At 36.5% G+C, this 12,540-nt stretch overlaps 2 long non-coding RNA genes across 2 annotated transcripts; one reads left to right on the top strand and one right to left on the bottom strand.

The window, feature by feature from the left end:
• The first annotated feature begins 4,530 nt into the window (after positions 1 to 4,530).
• LOC140972206 (uncharacterized) lies at positions 4,531 to 6,529 on the top strand. Its single transcript, XR_012174466.1, has 3 exons — positions 4,531 to 4,743; positions 5,345 to 5,385; positions 6,108 to 6,529. It is a non-coding gene; the product is annotated as an uncharacterized lncRNA (long non-coding RNA).
• Positions 6,530 to 10,395: 3,866 nt separating this feature from the next.
• LOC140972207 (uncharacterized) lies at positions 10,396 to 10,909 on the bottom strand. Its single transcript, XR_012174467.1, has 3 exons — positions 10,784 to 10,909; positions 10,585 to 10,686; positions 10,396 to 10,500 (listed from the first exon to the last, which is right to left on the bottom strand). It is a non-coding gene; the product is annotated as an uncharacterized lncRNA (long non-coding RNA).
• Positions 10,910 to 12,540: the final 1,631 nt, after the last annotated feature.

Genomic DNA, 12,540 nt, shown 5'->3' on the forward strand with positions numbered 1-12,540 from the left:
ATATATATATATATATATATATATACACACACACACATACATACATACATACATACATATACACACAACTTACCAAAAAGGAGAAGGAAGAAACGAGTGAGACAAGGAAAAAGAAATAAGGAAGAAGAAAACTCCATTCCCGCAACCCTTGGAGCAGCTGCGGCAAAATCGCGATATCTCTTCCTTCCGACGTCTAAATCTCGATCGGTCTAAAGGGATGTCTTTCTAACATCCTAAGCTTCGATTCAAGTAAAAAATCGCGAAGTTTGAGCAAGGATTCGGGTAGATCAAAGCTGCTGTTCCGGTGCTCTGTTTCTGCACGAATTCTTCTGGTTTTGGGGTGAGCGTTTTTGGGTTGCTGCGATTTTTTTAGTTTGTATTTGTAAAAATGACCTAAATAAACTTTGTAGTGGTTTAATTTTTCTGTTTATATCTGCTGAAATCATCAAATTTCGATAAGAAACGGATTTGTTATGATTTTTCTACTAAATGTGCCCAAATCGAATTCTGCAACTGTGCTGTGCAAGACACCTACTGTAATTCGAGTTTTCGTCAATTATGCGCTCGGATTCTGGACTTGTGATTCAAATAAAAGTTTTCGAGCTATGTGTTGTCTTCGTAATGATATAAGAATCGTTAATTCCATTAAGAATTGAGATAGTTATACTCATTTTTCCGAAACTGCTCAGTACGAGATTCTGTCCGAAAATCTGTTGAGTGGCAGTGTCTTCTTGTTAATTCTGGGATTTATCTATTAGGATTCTAGAAATTATTTTTTCTAGAAAAACCTAGATATTTGAGTTGTCTTTTATTTCCAATTGGCGGATATTGATTTGGGTAAAAAATGAAATAGATATGAATTTTATGCTCTTTTGTGCCAAATCGGACATTGGTATCGAATGTAGTTTTCATGATCGGCTTGTTCTGGTTTTGTTTAGGCCGAGAGTCTTGAAGTGAAGTTGATATTGGATTTTCAAGTTGGTATAGGTATGTTACAGCTCGGTAACATACGACGGTAAAACATAAATCATGTTTAATTGTCATTCTGTGTTGTACTGATCGTGTTTATGATTTGTTGACTGTTGTAAGTTGTTAAATGCCTTCGTTGTGATACATGTTTATTATTGTGACATATTATTGGCATTTAGCATAGGGCATACTGTTATGACATTCATGTTGAGCCCTATCGTTCTTGTTAGCCCGTTGTTGATATCCATTGTAATCTTACATTGTTGTTTATCTCGGGATCATAGTGTGGCTGATAGGCATATACACATGAGACCGTAGATGTGATTGAACAATTCCGTGGTTAGTGCAGCCTTTTGAGGTGAGCGCTGGGATTGTGTCATCTTGTCCGTTCTGTTGTGCCATCCTATTATATCGTATCAGCTGTATGGAGGCCGAGTCAGGGGTGGTATTCAGCACAGCTTGGCATACCTCGCATACTTGGCAGGGCGGTTTAGCTGCATGACGATGTATCTCCCCTGTGTTGTTGCTCGAGCATTATTCCAGTTGTTATCGTACTGTTTGTTGGCTTGTTAGATCAGTTGCAAGGTACTTCGGTGTATTCTAAGATTGATCTTTGTTTTGGGTACCATCAAGTGCGAGTTAGACAAGAAGATGTGCCAAAAACAGCTTTTCGCACGAGATACGGACACTTTGAATTTTTGGTTATGCCTTTTGGTTTGACCAATGCTCCTGCTGTGTTTATGGACTTGATGAATCGAGTATATCGTAAATATATCGATCGTTTTGTGATTGTATTCATCGATGATATTCTTGTTTATTCCAAGTCCGAGGAAGAGCATGCCAAAACTTGAGGATCGTTCTTCGAATTCTTCAAAAGAAGCAGTTGTACGCCAAGCTATCCAATTGTGAGTTTTGGTTAGATAAAGTTGTGTTTCTGGGCCATGTCATATCTCAACATGGTATTTCTGTCGATCCAAGTAAAGTGGAAGCAATTCTGAACTGGGCACGACCGACCAATGTGCCAGAGATTCGTAGTTTCATGGGTTTAGCTGGTTATTACCTGAGATTTATCGAAAATTTCTCAAAGATTGCTAGATCTATCACTCAACTGACTCAGAAAAATCAGAGATTCATTTGGTCTGATAAATGTGAGTCAAGTTTTGTCGAGTTGAAGAAGAGATTGACTTCTGCACCAGTTCTTACCATTCCAAGTGGTTCTGGAGGATTCGTTGTTTGTACTGACGCATCAAATCGAGGATTAGGCTGTGTACTGATGCAGCATGGCAGAGTTGTGGCCTATGGTTCTCGTCAGTTGAAACCGCATGAGTCTAAGTATCCTGTTCATGACTTGGAATTGGCTGCGATCGTTTTTGCTCTCAAGATTTGGAGACATTATTTTTTTGGGGAGCAATTTGTAATCTATTCTGATCACAAAAGCTTGAAGTATCTGTTCTCTTAGTCAGATCTGAATATGAGACAGAGACGTTGGATGGATCTTTTGAAAGATTATGATTTTGAGATCCAGTATCATCCTGGAAAAGTGAATGCCATTGCCGATGCTTTGAGTCGTAAGGTTGTTGATGTTAATTTATACTCGATTCGTGTTTCTAAGTTACGAGAGGATATTTGCACCTCTGGGTTGGATTTTCAAATCCAAGGTAATGCTGTTTGTGTGTCTCAGATTTCTGTTGAGCCAGAGTTGATTCAGATTGTAAAGTCAGCTCAGAAAACTGATGATCGAATTCTGAAATCTTATGAGTTAGTATCTCAAGGACATCAATCTGGTTTCTCGATTCACTCAGATGATTCTCTTCGGTCGAATGGTAGATTGGTTGTCCCAGATATTCCTGAATTGCGTACAGCCATCCTTAAAGAAGCTCATTGTACTCGATATAGTATCCACTCAGGAGGCAGGAAAATGTATCATATTCTACGGCCTCAGTTTTGGTGGAAATATATGAAAAAGGATGTGGCTGAGTTTGTGTCTCGTTTTATGATCTGTCAGCAAGTCAAAGCAGAACGAATGAAACCTGGAGGATTATTGCATTGTCTTGAGGTTCCTCAGTGGAACTGGGAGCACGTGGCTATGGATTTTGTCACGCATTTTCCACGTACTTCTCGTCATTTTGATGCCATTTGGGTGATTGTCGACAGATTATCTAAATTGGCACACTTTATTCCGTATGAGAGGACGTATTCGTACAAGAAGATGGCTCGTCTTTATATTGAAAATGTTGTGAGACTTCATGGAGTTCCAGTTGCAATAGTCTCAGATCGTGACCCTAGATTCACATCAAAGTTTTGGACTAGTTTCCAAAAAGAAATGGGTACACGACTTGCGATGAATACTGTGTACCATCCTCAGACAGATGGTCAGATAGAACGCACGATCCAGACACTCGAGGATCTGCTTCGAGCTGTAGTCATGGATTTTAAAGATAGTTGGCAGGAAGCTTTACCACTGGTAGAATTTTCATATAACAACAGTTTCCAGGTGACTATTGGTATGGCTCTTTTTGAAGCTTTGTACAGCAGACGATGTCGATCACCTCTTTGTTGGGATGAATTTGGTGAGAAGCAGTTGACTGGACCTGACATTGTTCAGGAAATGCATGATAAAGTCCAGTTGATTCGTCAGAGAATGAAAGCTGTCCAAGATCGACAAGCTAGTTATGCTAACAGACGTCGTCGCCCTCTAGAATTTCAAGTTGGAGATTTTGTATTTCTGAGAATCTCTCCGTTTAGAGATGTTGTTCGTTTTGGTATCAGAGGTAAGTTGTGACCTCGTTTCGTTGGCCCCTACGAGATTGTTGAGCGTATTGGGACTTGCGCTTATCGTTTGGATTTGCCCCAGTCTTTATCTGGCATCCATGATGTTTTCCATGTTTCTATGTTGCGTAAGTATGAGCCCGATCCATCTCATGCGATTCAGCCTGATGAGGTTGAACTTGATCCGTCTCTATCGTATACTGAGTATCCTATTTGTATATTGGATCGTAAAGATAAAGTTTTACGCAATAAAGTTATACCACTTGTACGTGTTCAGTGGTAGAGGCATGGTGTAGAAGAATCAACGTGGGAAACGGAAGAGAAGATGAAAGCATCTTATCCATAGCTGTTTGATTCTTAGAAATGTATTGTTGGTGTCGTATCGTGTGTAAGATGTATGTGTATAAACTGAAATTTCGAGGACGAAATTTGTTTTAAGGGGTAGAAAAGTGTAAGGTCCTGTAATTAATTATCCGGTAATTTGGTATAATTAGAATAATTATTGAGTTGTAAATTAAAATAATTATTTATGCTAAATAAATTCAAGAAGTGTGTTAAAATATGTATTTTAGAATATCGGAGAATTTAATGTATAAAATACATATAGAGTTTAAATAACACACGAGAGCAAAATAAATTCAGATCGGGATAAATGGGCTTGAGTTACTATTTTAGTAACCAAATACACAATATATATATATATATATACATATACATTAACACAACTTACCAAAAAGGAGAAGGAAGAAACGAATGAGAGAAGGAAAAAGAAAGAAAGGAAGAAGAAAACTCCATTCCCGCAACCCTTGGAGCAGCTGCGGCAAAATTGCGATATCTCCTCCGTCCGGCGTCTAAATCTCAATCGGTCTAAAGGGATGTCTTTCTAACAACATAAGCTTCGATTCAAGTCAAAAATCGCGAAGTTTGAGCAAGGATTCGGGTAGATCGAAGCTGTTGTTCCGGTGCTCTGTTTCTGCTCGAATTCTTCCGGTTTTGGGATGAGAGGTTTTGGGTTGCTGCAATTTTTGTAATTTGAATTTGTAGAAATGACCTAAATACAATTTGTATTGGTTTATGTTTTCTGTTTATAGCTGCTGGAATCATCAAATTTCGATAAGAAACGGATTTGTTATGATTTTTCTACCAAATGTGCACAAATCAAATTCTGCAACTGTGCTGTGCAAGACACCTACTGTAATTCGAGTTTTTGTCAATTATGCACTCGGATTCTGAACTTGTGATTCAAATAAAAGTTGTCGAGCTATGTGTTGTCTTTGTAATGATATAAGAATCGTTAAATTCCATTAAGAATTGAGATAGTTATACTCATTTTTCCTAAACTGCTTAGTACAAGATTCTGACCAAAAATCTGTTGAGTGGCAGTGTCTTCTTGTTAATTCTGGGATTTATCTATTAGGATTCTGGAAATTGTTTCTTCAAAAAAAGACCTAGATATTTGAGTTGTCTTTTATTTCCAATTAGCGGATATTGATTTTGGTCAAAAATGAACTAGATATGAATTTTATGCTCTTTTGCGCCATATCAGATATTGGTATGGAATGTAGTTTTCATTATCGACTTGTTGTGGTTTTGTTTAGGCCGAGAGTCTTGAAGTGAAGTTGATATTGGATTTTCAAGTTGGTATAGGTATGTTACAGCTCGATAACATACGACGGTAAAACATAAATCATTTTTAATTGTCATTCTGTGTTGCACGGATCGTGTTTATGATTTGTTGACTGTTGTAAGTTGTTAAATGCCTTCGTTGTGATATATGTTTATTATTGTGACATATTATTGGCATTTAGCATAGGGCATACTGTTATGACATTCATGTTGAGCCCTATCGTTCTTGTTAGCCCGTTGTTGATATCCATTGTTATCTGACACTGTTGTTTATCTCGGGATCATAGTGTGGCTGATAGGCCTATACACATGAGACCGTAGATGTGATTGAACAATTCCGTGGTTAGTGCAGCCTTTTGAGGTGAGCGCTGGGATTGTGTCATCTAGTCTGTTCTGTTGTGCCATCCTATTATATCGTATCAGCTGTATGGAGGCCGAGTCAGGGGTGGTATTCAGCACAGCTTGGCATACCTCACATACTTGGCAGGGCGGTTTAGCTGCATGACGATGTAGCTCTCCTGTGTTGTTGCTCGAGCATTATTCCAGTTGTTATCATACTGTTTGTTGGCTCCTGTTATCCCAATTATTCGTTGAGCCTTTCATGCATTACATATTACATTTTATTATATGATTATGCATGATTTATGATTATTGTTGTTATTGTTGAACTGTTTCATACCAGAATCCTAACCTCAGTTGTTTACTGGGGGGGCTATTGTGGTTGCTATTGGGCACCATGGTAGATCTCCCGAGTCAATTTGTAGCATCAGGTCGAGGTTCCGCCAGTGGAGCTCGGGATTGAGGTTGGATTGCTTGGTTCTGTTCAGTGGAGTCTCCCAGTTAGTCTCTATGTATGTCTTGAGTTTGTTTCAGTCTTGTATTGTATTTTATTTGCCGGGGAGATGCCCCGTGTATCTGTAGTGATATTGGTTGTTCTTGTTATATTCTGAGGCGACTCTGTGATTTTAATTATCTGGCGAGTATTTGGTAAGTTTTAAATTCTGTTTAGTCCTGGCCAGTGCGGCTATAGGTTGTTGACTTTGGTTTTGTTTTAATGCCTCTAGTTGGAGTATATTTTGATATAAAATGCTGCTTGAGTTTTCGGGATGTCCTACTTACGGGGAGGTAATGCCGAAATTTTTTCTAGGCCCTGAGGTCCGTTTTAAAGTATTTTAAAACCTTTTCTGCTACAGTTTTAAATCAAACCATTATTGTTTGATCATTTATTGTTGTTAGAGTAAATGAACCTCACATATACTATAATTTGTAATAAATTGAATGGATAATTTCCAATATAAAATAATTAAAGAATTCTAACACACTAAAAACTAGATATGTTACTCTTTGACAAAAAGAGATGATCTTAGAGTCACTGATAATTTTATATTAAAATTGATTATGAATTTTGAATCTGCACTCTATTTTCTTTTTTTATTTTAATGCGAACATATAAATTATGTTGTTGGCTAAATCTCATCCATACACTGCATAAAAATAAATTATATGGATATATATATATATATATATATAATAATATCGATAACTTTTTCAATACCGATGGAAGGAAAAGTGGTCCGGTTTCTCTTTCCCACAATTGAGACATTATTTTAGCTTAATAATTTTAATTAAAGGCTTTAACAAAATAAATAAATAATTATAAAGCCTAGTTTAATTTCTTGAGTTGTCTAAATAATCGAATAGTAGGAGTAAAATGTCAGTTCAACTGAAATAATATAAGGATAAGAATTAATTTGAAATTTTGGTTCGATTAGTACGGAAGTTCAATTTTAAATTTTGAACCTAAAATACATTTCAAGTATGGTTCAAAATGTCATAATTATTGTATATCGTAATTAAAGGGACTAAATTCCCAAATGAGCATTACATGTATTCTAAAGACCTGAGGGATATCACTAACACTATATATGAAGGCCGTACAATATGGAAGGAGAAAATGAAGTGCACCAATCTTGGAGGAGATTCATGCATGCAACAAAAATCACTCTCCATTTGCAACTTAAGGAAACCAAAATCACTCTTCATTACAACATGAATCTCGGACTAATATGGTTCAAATCATAGCCACCTGACCACCGACCCTTCCCTCATCTCCCTTTCGTTTCGGCCAAAAACACCATATCTATTGACTGCTTGATTTGATGATTCGACGAGATGTTTCCTTACCTAAATTTAAATAATTTTTACTAATTTTAATCAGTGTGGTTGGAAATGGTCCTTGCATTTGCCGGTCCAAAATTATTCACGCGGAAATGGTCGTTGCATTGCCGGTCCAAAATTATTCACGCCATGACTCAATTCACAATAATGCTTCCAATCATGCTAATCAACATGATTTATAATGGAAAAAAATATATATACATATTTTTATCTGTATAATAATACTTATAAGTTAGTCTAGGATATTTACTGTAATAATTATTTAAGTTTGAATCATTTTTTGTTACTTTCAAAAGTTACGGTATTTTGTGAATTTGCAGCTCAAAACCTAGTGAATTTTATGTCCTACAAAAAGAACTACTAATGATCGTGGATAATAAACCTTTAAATGTCCAATTATTATTTAGCACACATCACAAGTAATATATTATATATAGTGGATTTTTTATTGTAAAATTGTTTCAAAATATCAGAGCATATATATTTGAATACTTCTTATATTTAGATATTTAATGATTTGATCAAGTTTGGATGGAATTTTTTTAGAAATAAATGACACAAATATTGCTAGCTATGAGATATTCTCACAATTTAATTTTGTGAAACTGAATTCATACACGATCCGGTTCATAAAATAATGATTTTGCAAAGATGTTATGAACTTACGATGGGCCACTAGAAAAAAATTTTGAATTTAGCGACGGTTTTTTCCGTCGGTAATGCAATTAGCGACGGAAATTAAAACCGTCGCTAAAATCACCGTCGCTATCATATTGTGACAGTATTTAAAAACCGTCGCTAATTAGCGACGATATTTGACTGATAGGCTCATAATAGTTTGTATTTTTATTGTCATATCTCTCATTGTTACAACTACCAACGTACTTAATTGACACATTTTTGTGTGATTTTATTGTAGAAGGAAGTTTTCTACTCTTGCGATAAATCTGGGCTAAAAAGGTTGATTTTACATCACAATTAAAGTTGTCGATATGAACTTAGTGGGAATCATGGAGCAGAAAAATTCAGAAGATGTTTTTGGATAAGGCATGGTCACGCCTTGTGACGATTCCTTGGCTGCCTAGTGAGAAATATGGAATTTTTATATCAAGGAAAATAATATTTTTTATTTTTTAATGATTAGATTTAATTTTAGATATTTGGGCTTTTATATTCTTTTGGACCCAAAAATAAAAATATTTTATTTTTTCTTTCCAACCTAATCAACGTCAGGAGAGAGGCTGAATTTTACACAAGAAAGAATTCTCCAAACTCTTCTTTAACAACTCACGTGAAGTGAAGAGAAAGAAGGGTGCAAGGGTTTTCTCCACACCTTTAGGCTAAGTTTTATTTTTGATTCAAGGGATATTTTTACTATTTCGATTTATCACTGTGAGTCTTTTTGCACTTTAATTTAATATTCGTGTTTTGTTCAAGTATTTGTTGATTTATATTTAATTCAATTAAAGTTGTATCTCGGTTAATCTGACAATTTATTTCGATATATAATTTTCTACTGCTATCCATGAATTCAGTGATCCGTAATTGTCATGAACGATTGGTAAATGAGTAGCGATAGATCAGGTGTGTTGTGCTATCATAGCATGTTTAATCTAAATAAATTAACGAAACTCGATCAATCGATTGCAGCTATCTCGGTTGTTAGATTTTAGGATTAACTGTTTTCACAGATCTAAAAGCTATCTTTAATTAATATGGAGCGCTATCGTGCCCAGTTGATTATTAATAAGTTTTGACGGGATACTGGGTTCGGTCAATTAATTTAAGAAAACATAAAAAATTTTAGCGGCTATCCCTATAATTCTAAGGTTAATTACTAGTAACTGCATGAATAAATAATATGTTAGCCGATGAACAGTGACACAATTGAATAGTGAAAATCCCCTTGAATCAGAGGTTAATTATTTTGTTTTTATCCAAAACCCCCCCGTATTTATATTTTACTCGAAATAAATCATCCCCCATTCCCTGTGGATTCGACCCTGCTCACCATTAAACTCATTTTACTTAGAGAGTAGGAATTTAAGTTTGGTGGCTCAGCGACAGCACACCATTGACGGTTTAAACCATCGCTAATTAGCGACAATTGTTATACAACCCGTAGCTAATTAGCGACGGTTTTTAGTTAAACTGTCGCAACCATTATTATATTTTTTTTTAAAAAAAAATTGTGTTTTATTATTTAATACAAAAAATTTAGTTTTATAATTATTTTTACAAATTTTTAAATTAATCTCCTCAGTAAATAATCTATGAAACACTTAAACTTGCGATAAAATAATCGAACAACAAAATTAAATAATGTCATAAAATTGAAAAAACAAATTGTTCATAAATCTCAATAAATACAGGCGTAGATAAAATAAAAAAACTAAGGAGACTGAGCTTCATCGTCGTCGTATGCATCGTCGCTATCGCCATCACCGTCGTCTTGACCAAAGTCTTGTGATGGTGGAATGTAATCAGACGAGTACCACAAGAACTTACCCGAACGTCGATGATGTGAGGATCCAGCTGCGTAAGAGTCATCAAAATGTGTTGACCCTGGTAAAGCGCGTCCTCTACTAGATGAGTCTCGACCATACAGAACTCGTCGGGATGGCTGTGGCTGTGGCTGTGGCTGCGGCAATCCAGCGACGATTCGACTGACCTGCTCCTCCAGACTCGTCATCCTATCCTTCAACGACGCATTCTCCTGTTGTGTCACCTCCAAAGTGGTCTGCGTCGCCTGCAGGTCGATACGGAGATACTCATTAATCCTTTGTTGTGTCTCCCACTCTGCTCGCATCCTCTCTGTATCCTGTGGCCCTCTGCTGGAACTGCTCTGTCCACCGACGACCATTCTGAACATGCTGTTCACCTCTCCTGAAGTAGGTGAACTAGGAATCGTCTCATCGTCGATAGGTGTCAAAAACTCGTTCATGTAAGCCTGCATGACTGCTGTTTAAGAAAAAAAAGTTATATACAAACAATATTTCCTAACACTTTTTAAAATGATATAATTATAATTAAACATAATACTTACATCAACAAGTCGTGAACGCTCGTCGACAAATGATCCGTCGTCGCGTCGATGTGTGTGGACATATAACTCCCACGACGTCGGATCTCTACCATTTTGTTCTCAGTGCATTATTAATTCTATTGTATGTAATTAGAGACAATAAAAGCATATATTTTAAAAATAATCAGTATGTTTAATAATGAAATGTTAACATACTTACCAATTTCTGGCAATGTCCGCTGTAAGTCTTCGAGCCAGCAATGTGCTTTGTAGTCCCAGTCCCAGGTCTTGCTGGCTCGCTATTCCAGTTATCCTTGTTCTTGGCTGCCCTAGCCAGCCACCTCTCGTCACTCCATGCCAACATCCATGAAGCCTAGCGTTCGTCGCTGACTGTTTGTGGATGACGATCAGCACTCCTCCACGAGTGAATAGTGCGACGATATTGTGTAGCTACATTCTTGTACCATAGCTGTCTGATGGTATCGTCGAGATGATCTGGGCATCTATATTTTTTCCGTCAATAAAATGCAAGACAATAGTAATGAAATTTATTGTTACTATGACGTAAAGCAATCACAATAAAAATCTATATACCAAAACTTACAGCGAACTCATCCCCATACCATTGTCGCTGGTCTGCAGTAACATGCTTCCATGAATAGCCTTCGTCGCATGTCTGTAACGAAAACTGAGCAGTAATGAACCGGATAACCTTATTGTGATCCGGCTGAAATCTGTTATCGAAATTTTTAAAATTAGCAACGACAAGTATATAAATTTTTTTTACCAAAAAATGAGACTAAATAAACAAAAATATAATTTTATAACTTACATGTCATCATTGAACCATATCGGAGTACGATCATCATCCGGAGATGATCTGTGCTACTGCTTTGCCTTTATATTCGTACAGAATCTATGTATACGAACAATTAAGTAAATATGTGCACAAAATAAATTATATTTTATCTAAATTACAATTCAATCATAAATAATTCAACCATATTCACTTTGTAGCCATTGCCAAGACAGGCTCGAGAAAAACTTTGGGTTACTTGATTCCAGGTTTTATTCATCTGAAGCAATTACGCAACAATCCTATATTAGGACCAACAGTTTTGGTGTTGTCTCCAACAAGAGAGTTTGCAACTCAGATACTAGATGAAGCTGTGAAGTTTGGAAGATCATCTAAGATAACTTGCACAGTATGTGTTTGATGCTGGATTTTCTTATTGACTTCTGTTCAGTTAGAATGAGTTTCTTACTAGTATATATATAGTATGCCGAAATAAAAAAACCGGGCCTCTCACATTAAGTTTCCATGTATATATTGTTAGAGTAGGTGCCCGTCGAGCCAAGTGTTGGCCGAGTGTGCACTATGAAACTCTATGTATAAGCAATCTTTATTAATATTTGAAATTATTGTTTTGGCACATCTTTATCTGTATACCCATGCTAGTTGCATAGATAAAACCCTTGAATATACAAATAGTAGAAAGAATATGAGATGCTCATATGATGAATATCATGAAACTCATATTCGGAATACTGTATATTCTAAACGGTTCCTAGTCGATTCAGCCGCCGCTAAGAAGGATATAGGCCGCTCGAGCTTGAGACTAGTATCTGCGATGTGAGTACCATGTTTCATTGGTAGGGGACATTGTGATGTCCGAGCATGCAGATAGGTGCTCCTGGTAGAGTGCACTGAACAACCCTCCATTAAAGGACTTTCCAAGTGGTTCTCACTTATCGAGTGGAAAAGTCCTAGTTTATGGTTGTACACCATTAGTCCTTATGACCCGGGACAACATTGAGACTCTATGTGCTAGAATTACACTTTGACTTGTTTACCGACTCTCATGGGGTCATCAGGTGGCAAGGTTGGGTGTTCTGTCGAAACATATAGGAGTCGATGCATTGTAGTCGGGGATTCACCGCTTACCTACGGGTATGGATATCCTATGTGTTTT

This window comes from Primulina huaijiensis, chromosome 3, assembly GCF_012295235.1.
Source record: "Primulina huaijiensis isolate GDHJ02 chromosome 3, ASM1229523v2, whole genome shotgun sequence".
NCBI lineage: Eukaryota > Viridiplantae > Streptophyta > Magnoliopsida > Lamiales > Gesneriaceae > Primulina > Primulina huaijiensis.